Raw genomic sequence first — 17,618 nt, 5'->3', positions numbered from 1 at the left:
AGCCGACAGCAAGAGAAAGAGGCAGGAAGAATGACAAAAGGCTGTTGGCTAGAGGGTCACTCTGGGGACACTCTGGGAATAGCAAATCATTGTTAATCAATTATAGAACTTTGAGACATTGGACAGGGAGTCTCCAAGCTTATGTGATGACCTACCAAGCTTTTACCTTGGCTGACTAAAGACTTAGTGGCTCTTTTCTGAATAGGAAAAAACAAACACAAATTTCCCAAAGTGAAGACAACTAAGAAGTAACCCTTTCATGGATAATTATTGAGAACCACCACACTTTTAAGGAGCCATCAGGGACCACTGATTTCTGAGGTGGTGGTGGAGTGCAAGAACGAACAAACTAGTGGTTACCAGCGGGGAGAGGCAAGATAGGGGTAGGGGATTAAGAGGTACAAACTACTATGCATAAAATAAATAAGCTACAAGGATATATTGTACAGCACAGGGAATATAGCCACTATTTTATAACTATAAATGGAGTATAACTTTTAAAAATTGTGAATCACTGTGTTGTACTCTCTAACTTACATAATATTGTACATCAACTATATCTCAATTTTAAAAATTAAAAAAAAATAAAGGTAAGAAAATAAGTAGACATTGACGAGGGAGAGCATTTTAGGACAAATGATTTCACCTTGACAAACCACATGACTGAGGTTCTGATGTTGAAACAGAAATTTTAAAAAGTATAACATTCGAAAAATGTAGTAACTATTAGTATCCCTTTATGGGCTAATACCTGAAGGTCATCATTCCTTTGTGAGGTTCCAGGACACTTAGAATAAGACTTTATGGCTTAAGTGGATAATGGAATGAGGATACTGAATTTTGTGGGGGTACAAAGAAGAGGTTTACCAAAATTCTGGCTTCCAGTCAATAAAATAACTAAAATGAAAAGAGCCTGCTGGAAAGGCAAACTCCTTGTTTACTGGCACCATTGGCTAGACCTGAAGTTAGAGTCCAAGAGGGAGCATAATGCTCAGATTAAAACATTTGGGACTCCAGAGTGTATAATCATATGAGGAAATCTCTAGGTCTTCATGAGAAAATATCTCCAAAGCATACCACACACTTGCTGTAGCCAACTACATGGTACTATTCTCTGTTTTAAAGATAAGAAAATCCACCCCTTTGCCAAAAAGAGAAAGAATGAAGACAGGGAGTCTACCACATTGAGCCCCCCAGTTGTTCATAATTTAAATTTGCAAAGCCCAAGTGCCAAGTCTTCTCTAAGGGGAGCCCCTTGGCCTGACCCAGGGGGTACAGTGTGCTATTACTTAAAGATTAAAGAATAGGTAGATACTGGTGAGAAAGTCTTTTAAGTTTTTAGGTCCCACAGGGGTTCACCTTGGCTGATGAAACAAAGGAGATATTTTTTAAATAAAAGAAAATAAACATTTTCAAAACTAAAAAATAGCAACAAAAAGTATTGATTTCAGGGAACAAACAAGAAGGTCGCCACTCCTTTGTGTAATGCCAGGATTTCTAAGAGAAAACTTTATGGCTTGAATGTCTCACATGATGAGGCCTGAGTAGTATTGATTCCTGTGCATATATGGGAAGGAAGGGGGTTGATGAAATAAAAATTAGCCAAGAAGTCGGCAAACTTCAAGACACAGAAGGCCTCCTGGGAAGCCCAACTCCCCATTAGAGGGTCCATTGGCTAGACCCAAGGACAAGGTGAACAGAGGGCCCAGGGTCTTAACCTTTCTGATCTGTCCTGAATGTTTGCTTTAGCAAAGCTGAAGTGGTCATCTTTTATTAAAAGGTAATAAGAGCTTCCTCTCACTAAAAAAGGAAAATGAAAAAGAATGATTGAGAAAAAACAACACACACATACTCACACACACAAACATTGCACACTAGGAAAAACTCACTAAACTGGGGGCTTCCACATTGAAACCTACCAAAGGTGTTTTTATTTCCTGATGATGTGGTTTGTTTATTTGTTTGTTTTTCTCTTGTGGTAAGCCTACCAAAAGTTTGTTTTCAGTGATACAATGTTTTTATTGAGGGCTTCCTTTATTCCCAAAGGGAAACATTGGAAAGCATTCCCTACCCCCGCCTAAAGGAAGAAAACAAAATAAATGACAGTAAGAAAAGCTACAGGGGGAAACCAGTGGTTCAATAAACTCTATCATTTGTATATACTCTACACTTTTTTTACTTTGATGTATATATTGAAAGCTCAATTTTTATAGAAATTACATAGAGTAAGAAAAAGAGCACCTGGAGACTGGATATGTGGGAATTTCACAAAAGGAAGATCAGGTCACATGCATCATGTATCAGTTGCCTTCTTAGGAATCATGAAGAAAAGCTGATGCAAGCTTCAGTTAAAGGTACAGTCCATCTGTGAGTCAAAAATTTGATTGTCATCTCTTATTCTGGGCTAAAATGGAAGCTCTGAAGAGGCAGCTGTTGCTTTGTGTAACAACCCACATTTTAATGATTTCTAGCCAAGCTTGGACCAGATGACCTTCAGGACAATTGGCCCATTAATCAGCAGGATGCCTCATGATTATTTGATGTCATTCAGCTCTTTATTTTCACACAAAACTCTATTATTAGCCTTGTTTCTATCAAAGAGCCACAGGCACAAAGCCAGCTATGGTCAACCTGAATATTTGCATTTATAGGAAGATGTTGTTCTGCAAAGGATGGAAGTCAGTGAGAACCAAAGTTGGCTGTGGTATGCGGGATAAAATTGGAAGTGCATGTAATTGGTAGACTGGTAGCTTCAGCAGCTAGTTTTCCTGCCACTGCCCTGGCTTGTAAGTGGTCTTCCCTATAGGCAGTGCTCTCAGAGATTACTTTGAAGGGTCCCACTCAATAGAAGGGCTCAGGAAGCAGCCTTGGAAGCTAAGTACTCAGATGTGGGTAACGAGGTTCACTCTGAAAGCAGAGTCTTATGTCAGTTCAGAGGACTTGAGTTTCAGAAAAGTTGATTACAGATCTAGCAAGAATTCTCATTTTATACTTTTCATTCTTCCTCACAGGAAAAACTTTAAAGACCTCCACAAGCCTTGACCACAGCCAACTCTGGATTTTAAGGTCACAGAGCACTCTTGGCAAAAGATGAGATGAAGGAGGTTCAAAGGGTTGAGAGTCCTTTGTGCTCCATTCTATTTCAGTGGTAAGAAATATCAGAGACCCTTACAAAAGGACTTGAGTTGTTGAAGCACCATCTCATTGGTCAGAACAGAGGAGCAGTGGGAGGTTTTAGAGAAATGGCCTTATGAATGTACAGGCAAGACACTCTGATAATCTACTGACCTCCTTCTCTGAGGGGGGCTAACCAGACCCCTGGACAACTATATAGAACTTGCTCTTCAGTTCACTAATTTATGGGAAAAAATTTAAAAAATAATGTCTTAGTAGCACACACCTAACTTCTAGAAGGAACTCAAGTCACCCATTCTCACTCCAGAGGAGGATGCCTGAAGGGAGATAGTACAATGTGGGTGGCTAAAAGTAAGGGCTATGATGCAAATGGTAGGCAAAAGAGAGCAAGGATGACCATAATAATATCAGACAAAATAGCTTTTAAGTCAAAAGCTGTTCCAAGAGACAAAGAAGGATATTGTATAATGATAAATGGGTCAATTCAGCAAGAAAATATAGTAATTATAAATATTTATGCACCAACTTCAGAGCTTCTAAATATATGAAGTAAATTTTGACAGAATTGAAGATAGAAATAGATAATAGTACAATATTAGTAGATTTGAATACCCACTTTCAATAATGTTAGAAAAATCAGAAGATGAATAAGGAAACAGAGGACTTGAACACCACCATAGACCAGTTAGATCTAATAAACATATGCAGAACATTTCATCCAACAATAGCAGAATATACATTCCCCTCAGGTACACGTGGAACATACTCCAGGATAGACATAAGTTAGGCCACAGAACAAGTCTTAATCAAAAAGATTGAAATTGTACAATGTATCTTTTCTGATCACAATGGAATGAAACTAGAAATCAAGAGCAGAAGGAAAACTGGAAAATCCACAAATATGTGGAAATTAAGCAATACATTCTTAAACAACCAATAGGTCAAAAAAGAAGTCACAGGAGAAATTAGAAAATACCTTGAGACAAATGAAATGAAAACACAACATACCAAAATTTATATGATGCAACAAAAGCAATGATTAGAGAGAAGCTTATAGCTGTAAATGTGTACATAAAAAAGATCTCAAACCAACAATCTAACTTTGCATATCAAGAAATTGGGATAGATTGGGAGTTTGGGATTGACATATACACACTGCTATATTTAAAATAGATAACCAACAACGAACTACTGTAAAAAAATAAATAAATGAAAACATGTTGACCCTAAAGGGATATAAAAAATAAATAAACTGAGAAAAAACAAACAAGCAAAAAAAGAAATTATAAGAAGGAAAACAAAATAAATCCAAAGCTAGCAGAAGAAAATAATAAAGATTAGCACAGAGACAAATAAAATAGAGAACAGAAAAATAATAGAACAAGTCAATTAAATGAAGAGTTTGCTTTTTCAAAAGATCAACAAAATTGACTAACCTTTAGCTAGCTTAACTTAGAAACAAAGAAGATTTAACTAACTAAAATCAGAAATAAGAGACGAGAGATTACAAGTGATGGCAGAGAAAAAAAGCTTATAAAATAAGACTCTGAACAATTATGTACCAAAAAATTGGATAACCTAGAAAAAAAAGATAAATTCCTAGAAACACACAACCTACCAAGACTGAACCATGAAGAAATAACAAATCTGAACTTACTGATAACAAGTTAGAAATTACAATCAGTAATTAAAAACTTCCTAACCAACAAAAGCCCAAGACCAGATGGCTTCACTGCAAATTTCTACCAAATATTTAAAGAAGAATTAATACCAATCTTCCTGAAACTCTTCTGAAAAACAGAAATAGAAGGAACACTTCTAAGGTCATTCTATGAGGTCAGTATTACCTTGATATCAAAGCCAGACAAAGACATTACAAGAAAAAAATATAGACCAACATCTCTGATGAATATTGATGCAAGAATTCTCAACAAAATAGTAGCAAACCAAATTCCACAGCACATTAAAAGGATTATACATCATGATCAAGTGGAATTTATTCCTTGAATGCAAAGATGGTTCAACATACACAAATCAATAAATGTAATACAACACATTAGCATTATGAGTGACAACACATACATGATTATCTCAATGCAGAAAAAGCATTTGACAAGAACCAATATCCTCTTATGATAAAAGCACTCAATAAACCAGGAATAGAAGTAAACTACCTCAACATAATAAAGACTATATATGAAAAGCTCACAGCTAACATCATACTTAATGGTGAAAACTGAAAGCTTTTCCTCTAAGATCAGCAGTAAGGCATGGATGCCCACTCTCACCACTTCTATCCAACATAGTACTGGAAGTTCTAGTCAGAGCATTTAAGCAATAAGAATAAGTAAAAGGCATCCAAATCAGAAGGGTGAAGTAAAATAATCCCTGTTTGTAGATGACATGATTTTAAATGTAGAAAACCCTAAAGATTCCACACAAAAAAACTGTTAGAAATAATAAACTATTTCAGCAAAGTTGTTGGATAGAAAATCAACATGCAAAAATATGTTGCATTTTTATACACAAACAATCCATAAATGCAACTAAGAAAACAATTCCATTTACAATAGCATCAAAAATAATAAAATACTAGGGCTTCCCTGGTGGCGCAGTGGTTGAGAGTCTGCCTGCTGATGCAGGGGACGTGGGTTCGTGCCCTGGTCCGGGAAGATCCCACATGCTGTGGAGCAGCTGGGCCCGTGAGCCATGACCACTGAGCCTGCACATCGGGAGCCTGTGCTCTGCAACGGGAGAGGCCACAACAGTGAGAGGCCCACGTACCACAAAAAAAATAAAAATAAAAATAAAAATAAAATAAAATACTTAAGAATAAACCTAACCATGGAGTTGAAAGACTTACACACTGAAAACAACAAAACAGTGGTGAAAAAAATTTTTAAAGGCAAAAATAAATGGAAAGACAGCCATGTTCATGGATTGTAAGACTTAATATTGTTAAGATGTCCACATTACCCACAGCAATCTACAGATTCAATGCAATTTTTATCAAAATCCCCATAGCAATTTTGCAGAAAAGGAATCAAAGAAGTTCATTATATATTGTAGTTATTAACCTTTTAGCAGATGTATGATGTGCAAATATTTTTCCCCTTGTATAGGTAGCATTTTCACCCTGTTGTTTGTGTCCTTTGATGTACAAAAGTTGCTAAGTTTGATGTAGTCCCATTTGTCTAAAAATAGACAAATTTTTTTTCTACTTTTCTGCAAAAATGCAGAAAAAATTATCCTAAAATTCATACGGAATTTCAAGGGATCCCAAATAGCAAAACAATTTTGAAAAAGTACAAAGTTGGAGGCCTCACACTTCCTGATTTTAAAACATAATACAAATCCACAGCAATCAAAACAGTGTGTTACTGACATAAAGACAGGCATATAGACAGATGGAATAGAATATAGAGCCTAGAAATAAAACCTCATGTGTATGGTGAAATGATCTTTGACAAGGGTCCCAACACCACTCAATGGGGACAGGATAGTCTCTTCAACAGCTGTATTTGGAAAACTGAGTATCCACATGAAAAAGAATGAAGTTATACACTTATCTTACACTATATACAAAAATTAATTAAAAACGGATTAAAGACCTAAGCATAAGACCCCAAACTATAAAACTGCTAGAATAAAACATAGGGGAAATCTTCATGACATTGGATTTGGTGATGATTTATTATATATGACACTAAGAGCAAAACAGTCAAATGGGACTACATCAAACTTAACAACTTTTGTACATTGAAGGACACAATCAAAAAAGAGTGAAAAATCAAACTTTAGAATGGGAGAAAATATTTGCAAATCATATGTCTGCTAAGGGGTTAATATCAATAATATATAATTAACTCCTAAAACTCAAAAATATCAAATAACCCAATTTAAAAAATGAGCAAAGTACCTGAATAGACATTCTTTCAATGATGACATACAGGTGGCCAACAAGCATATAAAAAGTTGCTAAACATTTCTAATTATCAGAGAAATGAAAATCAAAACCATAATGAGATATTACTTCACACTCATTAGGATGGCTACTATTAAAAAAAAACAAACAGAAAGTAACAAGTGTTGGTAAGGATGTGAAGAAATCCGGACCATTGTGCACCATTGGTGGGACTGTAAAATGTTACAACCACTATAAAAAACATTATGGCGCTTCCTCAAAAAATTAAAAATAGAATTACTATATGATTTAACAATCTTCTAGGAATATATCCAAAAGAATTGAAAGCAGGGTCTTGAAGAGATATTTTCATACCTGAGTTCATAGCACTATTCACAATAGCCAGGAGGTGCAAGCAGCCCAAATGTCCTTCAACAGATAAATGGATAAACAAAATGTGGTATATACATTGCTATAGACTGAATGTTTGTGTCCCCACCCGCCAAATTCTTACGCTAAATCCTAACTCCCAATGTGATGGTATTTGGAGGTGGAGGCTTTGGGGGGTGATTAGGTCATGGGTGGAACTCTTATGAATGGGATTAGTGCCTTTATATAAGAGACCCTAAAGAGCTTCATTGCCCTTTCTTTCAAGTGAAGATACAGCGAGAAGATGGCCATCTATGAACCAGGAAGTGGGCCCTCACCAGAGACTAAATCTGCTAGCACCTTGATCTTGGACTTCCTAGCCTCCAGAACTGTGAGAAATAAATATCTGTTGTTTAAGCCACCCAGTTTATGGTACTGTATTTTGTTATAGCAGCTTTAACAGACTAAGACATACATATAGTGGAATATTATTCAGCCTTAAAAAGGAAGGAAATCTTGTCACATGATACAACATGAATGAACCTTGAAAGCAGCATGCTCAGTGAAATAAGCCAGTAACAAAAACAGACATATTGTAGAAATACACTTACATAAGCTATCTAAACTAATCAAATTTATAGAAATACAAAGTAGAGTGATGATTAATAGGGGCTTTGGGGAGGAGAAAGGGAAGTTTTTGTTTAACTGGTATAGAGCTTCAGTTTTGCAAATTGAAAAAGTTCTGGAGATCTTTTGCACAGCAATGTGAAAATACTTAACACTGTTAAACTGTACACTTGAAAATGGTTAAGATGGAAATTGTTACTTATGTGTTTTTACCATAATTCTTTTAAAAAACCTTTAAAAAGTCAAGGGCTCTGAGATCTGACTGACTGAAAGTGGATATTGGCTTCAGTATTTTCATGAGCTGAGAGATCTAGGACAAGTTTGTTCTAGCTATGTTTCAGTACTTCCAATTATAAAAAAGAGGATAACACAGTATCTCCTACACAAGGTTGCTGTCAGGATCTAATGAAATAAACTATGTAAAAGCACTTACCAAAGTGCTTACTAGATAGTAAGTGCTTAGTATTTTTAGCAATGATTGCTATCTAAGGACACCTTTAAGCTACAGTTCTAGAGTAAAGTTGTTTATGTGATGAGGGAAACAATGCCTGAACTCTGATGACCAACATACTCTTCTCTTTTCTCACAGACCTTAAAGGGTCAGAGAAGCAGCACCATGAATATGTACAGACAGGTCATTTCTCATAACTCTGCTTATCTCCTTTAAAGCAGCCAGCTACACCTCTGGTTGACCAAAATGTTGTCTATTTAGCCCACTAAATTTACCAGAGAAAGAATAAAAGGTGTTAGGAGCATGCCCCTAACTTCTAGAAGGATCTCAATGCCCCATCTTCTAACACCACAAAGAGGAGCACTCCTGGGGGTCAGAGGAGGCAGGGTAGTATGATGTGGAACTTAAGAGCAAGTTTAGATTGACAGAACTTTGGTACTCTTTCTTATCTATGAAATCTTAGGCAAGGATTTCACCCAGCTATGTCTCAGTTTCCTCAGTTGTCAAATTGGGGATACAAATGTGTAAAATCCTCACTGGACTGTTGTGTGGATCAAATGAGATAACCTATATGAATTTATCTAACATAATGCCTGGCACAGAGTAAGCATTTAATAAAATGTAGCTGTTAATGTTAGCAAGGGGATCCTTGAGCCACAGTTCCGGACAGCAGAGCTTTTTTTTTTTTTTTTGCTGTATGCAGACCTCTCACTGCTGTGGCCTCTCCCGTTGCGAAGCACAGACTCCGGACGCGCAGGCCCAGTGGCCATGGCTCACGGGCCCAGCCGCTCCGCGGCATGTGGGATCCTCCCGGACCGGGGCACGCACCCGTGTTCCCTGCATCGGCAGGCGGACTCTCAACCACTGCGCCACCAGGGAAGCCCGACAGCAGAGCTTTTGATGTTATGCAGTTGGAACCATTAAACTTCCATGTCCTTGGAACAAGCATACTGTATCCTCTCTCCATTACTTTCAATTGGGGAAAGCATTCTCTTTCCCCGAGTTAGAGGGTTCTCTGATCTTTGATTTTAGAGACCTTGGGTCTAGCACAGAGGGGCCAAAGAAGCTGCTCAGCTTACATTTATCATTATAAGCTTTAGATCTGTATGAAACCTTAGGAGGATGGTATCCTCAGGTAATTTACATCTCTGCCCCTTCTATCACTTTCCCTCACTATTGTCCTATAACAGCCTGCTTTCTTGTGATTACAGCTTTTTGGTATATAATTCACATACCATTCAATTCACTCATTTAAAATGGTTTTCAGTATAAACGCAGAGCTGTGACACTGACACCTTCACCATTATCTAGTTTGGGAATATTTCATCATTCCTAAAAGAAACAATGCATATTGAGTAATCACTCCTCCATCCCCTCCCCCCCAGCCCCTAGCAAACAATAATCTTTCTGTCTCTATAAATTTGCCTATTCTGGACATTTCATATAAATGAAATCATATTATATACGATCTTTTGTGTCTGGCTTATTTCATTTAGCATAATGATATCCATGTGTCAGAATTTCATTCCTTTTATAGGTGATTAATATTCCATTGATGGCTATACCACAATTTGCTTATCTATTCATCAATTGATGGATAGTTGGGTCAACTATGAAAATTGCTGCTGTGAATATTCATGCACAATTTTTTAATACTTGTTTTTATTTTTGGGGGGGAGTCATATAGGTAGGAGTAGAATTGCTGGATTATATGGTGACTATGTGTTTAACTTTTTTGAGGAATTGCTAAGCTTTTTTCCATGGCAGCTGCATGATTTTACATTCACACCAGCTTATTGACCATTTACATATTTTCTTTGGAGAAATATTTACTCAAGTCCTTTGCCCATTTTAAAATTAGGTTGTTTGTCTTTTTGTTGTTGAGTTGTAAGTGTTCTTTATATATTCTGGATACTAGGCCCTTACCAGATAAATGATTTGTAAACATTTCCCTCCATTCCATGGGTTGTCTTCTCACTTTCTTTTTCTTTCTTTCTTTCTTTCTTTTTTTTTTTTTTTTTTTTTGGCAGCACTGCATGGCTTGTGGGATCTTAGTTCCCTGACCAGATATCGAACCCAGGCCCCCTGCAGTGGAGGCACAGAGTCCTAACCACTGGACAGCCAGGGAATTCCCTCTTCTCACTAACTTGATAGTATCCTTTGATGCACAAAAGTTTTTGATTCTGATGAACTCCAGTTTATTTTTTCCTTTGTTGCTTGTGTTTTTTATTATTATTTTTTTTTTTTGCGGTACGCGGGCCTCTCACTGTTGTGGCCTCTCCCGTTGTGGAGCACAGCCTCCGGATGCGCAGGCTCAGCGACCATGGCTCACAGGCCCAGCCGCTCCAGGGCATGTGGGATCCTTCCGGACCAGGGCACAAACCCGCGTCCCCTGCATCAGCAGGAGGACTCTCAACCACTGCGCCACCAGGGAAGCCCGTTGCTTGTGGTTTTGGTGTCATATCTAAGACACAGTGCATAATCCAAGGTCAAGAAGGTTTATGTTTAAGTATTCTTCTATAAATTTTATGTTCTTTGCTCTTATATTTAGATATTTAATCCATTTTGGGTTCATTTTTGTTTATGGTATGACGTGAAGTAGGGGTTCAACTTCTCTCTTTTGCATATGGACATCCAGTTGTCCTTAACTTGCTTTCAATTCCTTAAACACTCCGAGCATTTTTATGACTTAAAGCCTCTTAATTTTCTGTGTCCTCTGCCTCTACTTTCCCTCTGGGGAAGATTTTTACCTTGGCTCTTTGCATGCCTGGCTCCTTCTGATCTTTCACGTCTTGACAAATACCAGCTCGGAGCCTCTCCCAACTACTTCATCTAAACTAAAGTTGCCCTTATTCCCACCCCCAACACCCTTTCTTATGATCAAATTTTATTTTTGCTTTAGACATTATCATTCTACTTCATTAATTGTTCACTTTTTAAAAAATCTCTTCCTCACTAGAATGTGAGCTTGGTGAGAGCAAGGGCCTTCTCTGTCTGATACAATTTATCACTGTATTTCCAGTGCCTTATACATAACAGATGGTCAACAATTCATTGTAGAATGAACAGAATGGTTCCATCAGTAGTATAATACTGACAACAATGTCCTCCAAGTCATTTTGGAACTTAATAAATGGTCTGTTTCCACTGTGGATGAGGCTGTTTTTTAATTTTCTAAAATCTTTCCCTAGATAGGAAAATTAAGTTCTGGGAAGGATATAAGTGACTCCCCAAGATCAAACAGAGAGTCTTTGATTTGTGGAGTGATTCCTACAGCATTAATTTAGCTTGTGGTATCCCACAAGAGTAAAAGAAAAAGGCACAGGAGACTGTTCAAGGTCAAATCCAAGGTGCTTGAACCTGCTTTCAGCCTCCCTGCCATTCCTCGAAATTTCTCTAAACTCAAGAAAGAAAACCAGGTGGTACCAGAGTTGATGGCTCTTTGCCAAGCACAGCAAGCATCAGCTACTGAGTGGCCCCTTAAAACTCATTAAAAATGAAAGAGACTTATTAAACAAGCTGGAAATACTGTCGCATTCGAGTGTGATTGGCTTCTCACAGCTCACCCCTGGTTACCTCAAGACAATGGTTGGTCGATAAAGCACTTAACACTGAAGGATTTTTAACCACTGTCTGCCTCAACCTCCATATCCCCACATCCTTCCTGAGCCAGTTCTTCCTGAGCCAGCTCTTGTTCTTGAGAGGTTGTGGTGTGTGGGAAACAGGATGGTAAGGGAAGGACTGAGCAATTTGTGTCTCCTTCATAGGTCCTTGTCTCTTTACCCATCCTTTAAATGTGGGGATAACCTTTATCAGGGTTATTCATGTCCTTGGCCATAATGTTTGACAAACACCTTGGTCTTGTAATCTACTCTTTGGGCTTGTGTCTTCCACACTTGAACTCTCAGTCCAGAACTTCCCTCTGAGCTCCAGACTCATATAACTATTTACTATATACTAGGATGTTCCAGAGATGCTTCTAACCTAATAGCCAAGCTGAACTCAATTATTCCCTGCTCTTCACTGTCCATCACTAAAGAGAAGGGGTGTAGGGAGGTCACACTGCAATTTGCCTTTATTCTTATTTTAATAAAGGCTATCTGCATGTACCCGGTTTCTCAAAGTAGAAATGTAGGGTTCATGCCATATTTCTTCCTTTCCCTCATACCCCTTTTGGCCCCTCCCCTCTTTTCCCATGCAACCTGTCTTCTGTCTCCAAGTGTTTTCCTGAATATGTCATCTTAGAGTTCTGTGGCTTTAGGAAAATCATTTAACATTTCTAAGCCCCAGTTTTCTGCCCTGAAAATGGAGATACTGTCTACTTCATAAGCCTGTTGGGAGGATCAACTTTACTATTCAAATTTAAGGGTCAGTTACTAAGTAAAAGGCAAGTCCTGCTTGCAAAGATTAGGCAATGTTTGCTCCAAATGCCCAGCAAATATCCATGACGACAGCCTTGTGGGCAGTTCTTCTAGATAGAAGTCATTTTAGAATCACAGATGTGCCTATGATGTCCCCAGAAAGCAGAATTACATCCCAGGAAGAGAATGAACAAAGTTTTTTTGGCTGCCAATTGTATTTTACCCACAGCTGCCAAGAAAACATGGTATATACTGCAGGTCACTAGGCAAATGCTCAGATATGCCCTGGGGTGATTTTACCCCAGTACCCAAATGCTTACCCAGAGAACAAAGCCAAGGTTCATAGAGAAGGGCCTTTCTTATTGTGTGGTCCTTCCTTCCTGCAGCTGTTTCTTCATGGGATTTTGTGGGCAAGTAGTCTGGCCCGTAGCGCTGTCTCTACTGGCCAGCCACTAGCCCTATCAGATTACCCCTGTGGAAAAGGCTGTTGTGTATTTCCTGAGCTCTACATCTCATTTCCTGAGCATTTTTTGGTTATCCTGTAACCCTCAGTTTTCCTTCAGCCTCTAAGCCAGCACTGAAGTGGCAGGAGGTACACTTATCCTTTCAGCTCTTTTAATGTCCTTCTGTAGTGTGATTGCTCAGGTGTTTTGGGGCAGCCTGGCTGGCTACACCATTCAGCAAAGCCAGGAAAGGGTAGTAATGCTGTGATAACCAATTGAATGCCCAGAAACAAATCTTTGTTAGTGAGGTCCCCAAACTGACAAAACTCTGTGACTTGCTTCAGGAATCAGAGGCAAGGATAACAAGGATTTCTTGGTTCTGGAATGCTGCTTCTTGTTTCACTGAAACTCATAACCCAGTTAGATTATCATTTGGGAAATGAATCAGGGTGGTTTAGAAAATCAGTTATGCTACCAGAGGCCACTCTCCCACATGGTTTGGCCAACTGTGAAGATAGGGGTCTTAGTGCTAGGAAGGCTTCAAAAGACACTGATGGCTTTGTGGTAAGAGAGGTGAGGTGGAGAAGGGCAGAGGAAATACTGTTGAGAGACTTGGGAGGAGACCGTTTGTTCTTTCAGCTGTGCGGAGCATCATTTAGGACACTGCCCTAGGAATAGGATTCTAGTCAAACTTTAACTGGAGCATGAGAAAGTGGACCTTCTGTTCCTAGGCAAATCAATCTCATAATTAGTCAGCAGTGGGGTACCTTGAATGCAGGGGCCAAAAGGGAAATGAAAAGTGAAGTTTGGCTGTTGTAAATGCAAGATGGTCTGTGAGAGAAGATGAAAGCTTTGAGGAAGACCTGGGCCCTGGAAATGCTAATATTACAAATTTTTATACTTTAAAAGAAGACAGTTTCCAAATATAAATCAGATAATCCTTTAAATCACACAGTGTCTTCCCATTGCTCTGAGCTGGGAAGATCAGAAAGGCGGGTCAAGGGTCAAAGACTGGTGAGGATAATGACTTAGACTAGGTCAAGGCAGCTTAAGTGATAAAGTAGTAAATTTCAGGCCTAAGTAATAAACCTCAGTTTACTACTAACAAATCTGTGAACAATAGTACATCAGGAACCCTGAGATAAAAATAGGAGATGATGGTCACTCTTTCCTTGTAGCTGCTCCTGTTTTCATAGAAGTACGTATGAAGTTGTGTGGTCTTAGCCATGGTACTTAAAAAGAAATCCTATAAATCCCTGCATGATCTGCCCTCTGCTTACCTCTCCAGCCTTACCTGGTACCACTCCTGCTTGGTTGACCATGTTCCAGCCCCATTGGCCTTTCTGTTCCTTAACATGCCAAGATCCTCCCCTCCTCAGAGCCTTTGAATTTACAGTTTTCACCCAACTTCTTCCAGCTCTTCTCTTGCTTCTCATCCTTCAGCTTTTAAGCTCCAAGCCTCACCAGAGAAGCTTTCCCTAATTCCTCTATTTAAGGTAGGTCTCCCTCAACCTCATTACTCTATCAATATCACTATTTTTTAAAATTACTCAATATTCATCACTGTCCATTATTATCATGTTTGTTTGTTCGTTTAATCTTTTGCATCTCTTTGAGTAGAATGTAAAAATCATAAGGGATCCTGTCTATCTTCTTAACTCTTGTGTTTCCAGCACCTATCACAGAGCCTGGCACATGTTAGCAATTAATAAGTAATTGTTGGCAGGTTGCCCTTCTCCAAGAGGGAAACAATCAGAATGGGTGATGGATCCTCCCCACCTAATATATAGGACTTTTGAAAATAAAAGTAAGACTCAAAAGAATTTCATTTAATATGTTGACAAATTTTCTCCATTTTTTTTTTTTTTTTTTTTTTTTTTTTGCGGTACGCAGGCCTCTCACTGTTGTGGCCTCTCCCGTTGCGGAGCACAGGCTCAGTGGCCATGGCTCACGGGCCCAGCCGCTCCGCGGCATGTGGGATCTTCCCAGACCAGGGCACGAACCCATGTCCCCTGCATCAGCAGGCGGACTCTCAACCACTGTGCCACCAGGGAAGCCCCATATTTTTTCTTTTGGAAATTTAATTTCAATATAAATATGCTTACAGAAAGATGCTCATAGTGGTTAATATAGTGTAATTTAGTTTAATTTACACTGCACAATTTGGACTAAAAATATGGTACATTTTAAAGTTTTTCTTTAAAAAGGGATTGCAATCTGTTTTTTTAATCTATTATAAATATAATAAAGATACTATCTCAAAAGTTGTTAAAGCAGGCAACGAGATCTATGAACAATTTATCTTTGGTTTACTTCTTAATAATACACACATTGCACTCTAAAGGCTTTAAGTTGGAACAGCAAAATATTTGTGAAATGTTTCAGTGCCAGCTAACATAGTGTATAGAGAGTGGGGAGAAGTCTGTGTGCAACACATAAACAACTATGATAGCTATAGTATTTTGGTTAGTATTGTTTATAGCTTATAAATCTACACAAACCAAGACTGAAGTAATTCCTTGAATCTGAGTTCCAGTAGTGTGCTGGAATTGGATTGTACCAGCTCACGAGAGTAGACTGTGTGTGTGTCTTCCCAACTCCACTTTCATTGACTTCAAGTTGGTAGCTTGAAATTGGCCATGGTGGGAGTATTTATAACACAGTGATCAGCAAATGCCACCAATCAGGGCTCTCTTGCTCCTCTGCCATGTGAAGCCAGTTATTAAATATTTACCTGCACACCACATCACACTAATAAGGTCATCCTCTGAGCTGAATAAGGACATTCACCAAAAGAGTTGTCAGTTCTAAGTTTTATACAAAAAAGAAATATATAAGTTTCATCTCTAGGTTTTCAGTCTAGAACTGAAACTATAGTATAAGCAAGGTGTACCTTCCATATTCAACCTGCATGGGTGACAGGTCATGGAGTCTATGTGGTTTTAAATTTGTAAGCACATAGTGCAAATTCTCCAAAGTTCAAGGGCAATGGGACTCTGGAAATAAATGGTCCCTTCCTGTAAGAAAGACTAGAACAAAACATAGAGCCATATTAATAAGAAAGTTTAAAAAAAAAAAAAAACAAGTAGCCCCCAAAGAAGAAGCAGCTCTGACAAAAGAGGAATAAATAAGTTAAGTTATACGCTAATAAGTATGAGGTTTGTTTTTGGGGTGATGAGAATGTTCTGGAATTAGATAGTGGTGATGGAGTGTACAACTTTGTGAATATACTAAGAAAACCATATTCTATACTTTAAAAGGGTGAACCTCATGGTATGTGACTTATATCTCAATAAAATGGTCAGTTAAAAAAACTTAAGGCATATTGGAGAACCACATAAACACAGTTCAAAGGATAGTCAGTTAACAGAGAAATACATTTTCACAAGCTTACCGAATATTTGGCTTATACTGATCTCTAGTGCGTTGTTAACTTCACAGATTCTAAAGGACTGGCAAGGGTTGACTGGCACCTTAACAAAGCTGAAAGCAAGCAGCACTTTTCTTTATTTCACTTTCCTTTCCTCCTTTTTCAATGCCTTTCTCATAACAACTAACTTAATGTCTCTACTATAATCTATCGGTGTGGGTCTAAACCAGTGGTCAGCATTTTTTGTGTGTGTGTGTAAATAGCTAAAGAGTAAATATTTTACCTTTGTGGAGCATAAGATCTTTGTCACAACTATTCAACTTTGCAGTTGTAGCATGAAAACAGCCATAGATGATACATAAATGAATAAGTTGTGGCTCTATGCCAATAAAACTATAAAAACAGGCAGCCTATTGGATTTGGTGCATAGCTCAGGCTCTGGCTTGTTGACCCCTTGTCTAGACTGCAAAATGTCATGGGAGTGTTGATTTTGCTTGGGAAATTCTACTGTATAGAGCAGTGTTTTGCAAACTAGGGATGGGGGTGGGGATATGTATCAGAATCACCTATCACCATATCTTGTCTTTGCAGGATCTCTTATTCCATACTGATCAAAGGCAGAATGTAGGTATTCCCTGGGTCCTTGACCAATGCCTATTTTAGCATTATTAAAATATTATATATCATCCTATCCCCTAAATAAATAACAAGAAGTGTTCCCTTCTCAATCCTTCTCATATGATCTTCTGGAAGCAGGGCTGAAAAGCATTTTTAGATGAAAATATATCAAGAGCCACAAGATACCAGCAATTTTTTTTTCTGAGACCACTATCAACTGTTAAATTAACAACAGAAAGCAAAACTTTATCCAATAAATTTGATCATTATTTAGCATACATTTAAGTTTCCATAGTATTTACTTAAGGAAACTGGAGGCACAGGGAAAAGAGGATAAAAA

This window comes from Lipotes vexillifer, unplaced genomic scaffold, assembly GCF_000442215.2.
Source record: "Lipotes vexillifer unplaced genomic scaffold, Lipotes_vexillifer_v1.1 scaffold298, whole genome shotgun sequence".
Taxonomy (NCBI): Eukaryota; Metazoa; Chordata; class Mammalia; order Artiodactyla; family Lipotidae; genus Lipotes; species Lipotes vexillifer.
Note: the sequence above shows the minus strand (reverse complement) of the source record.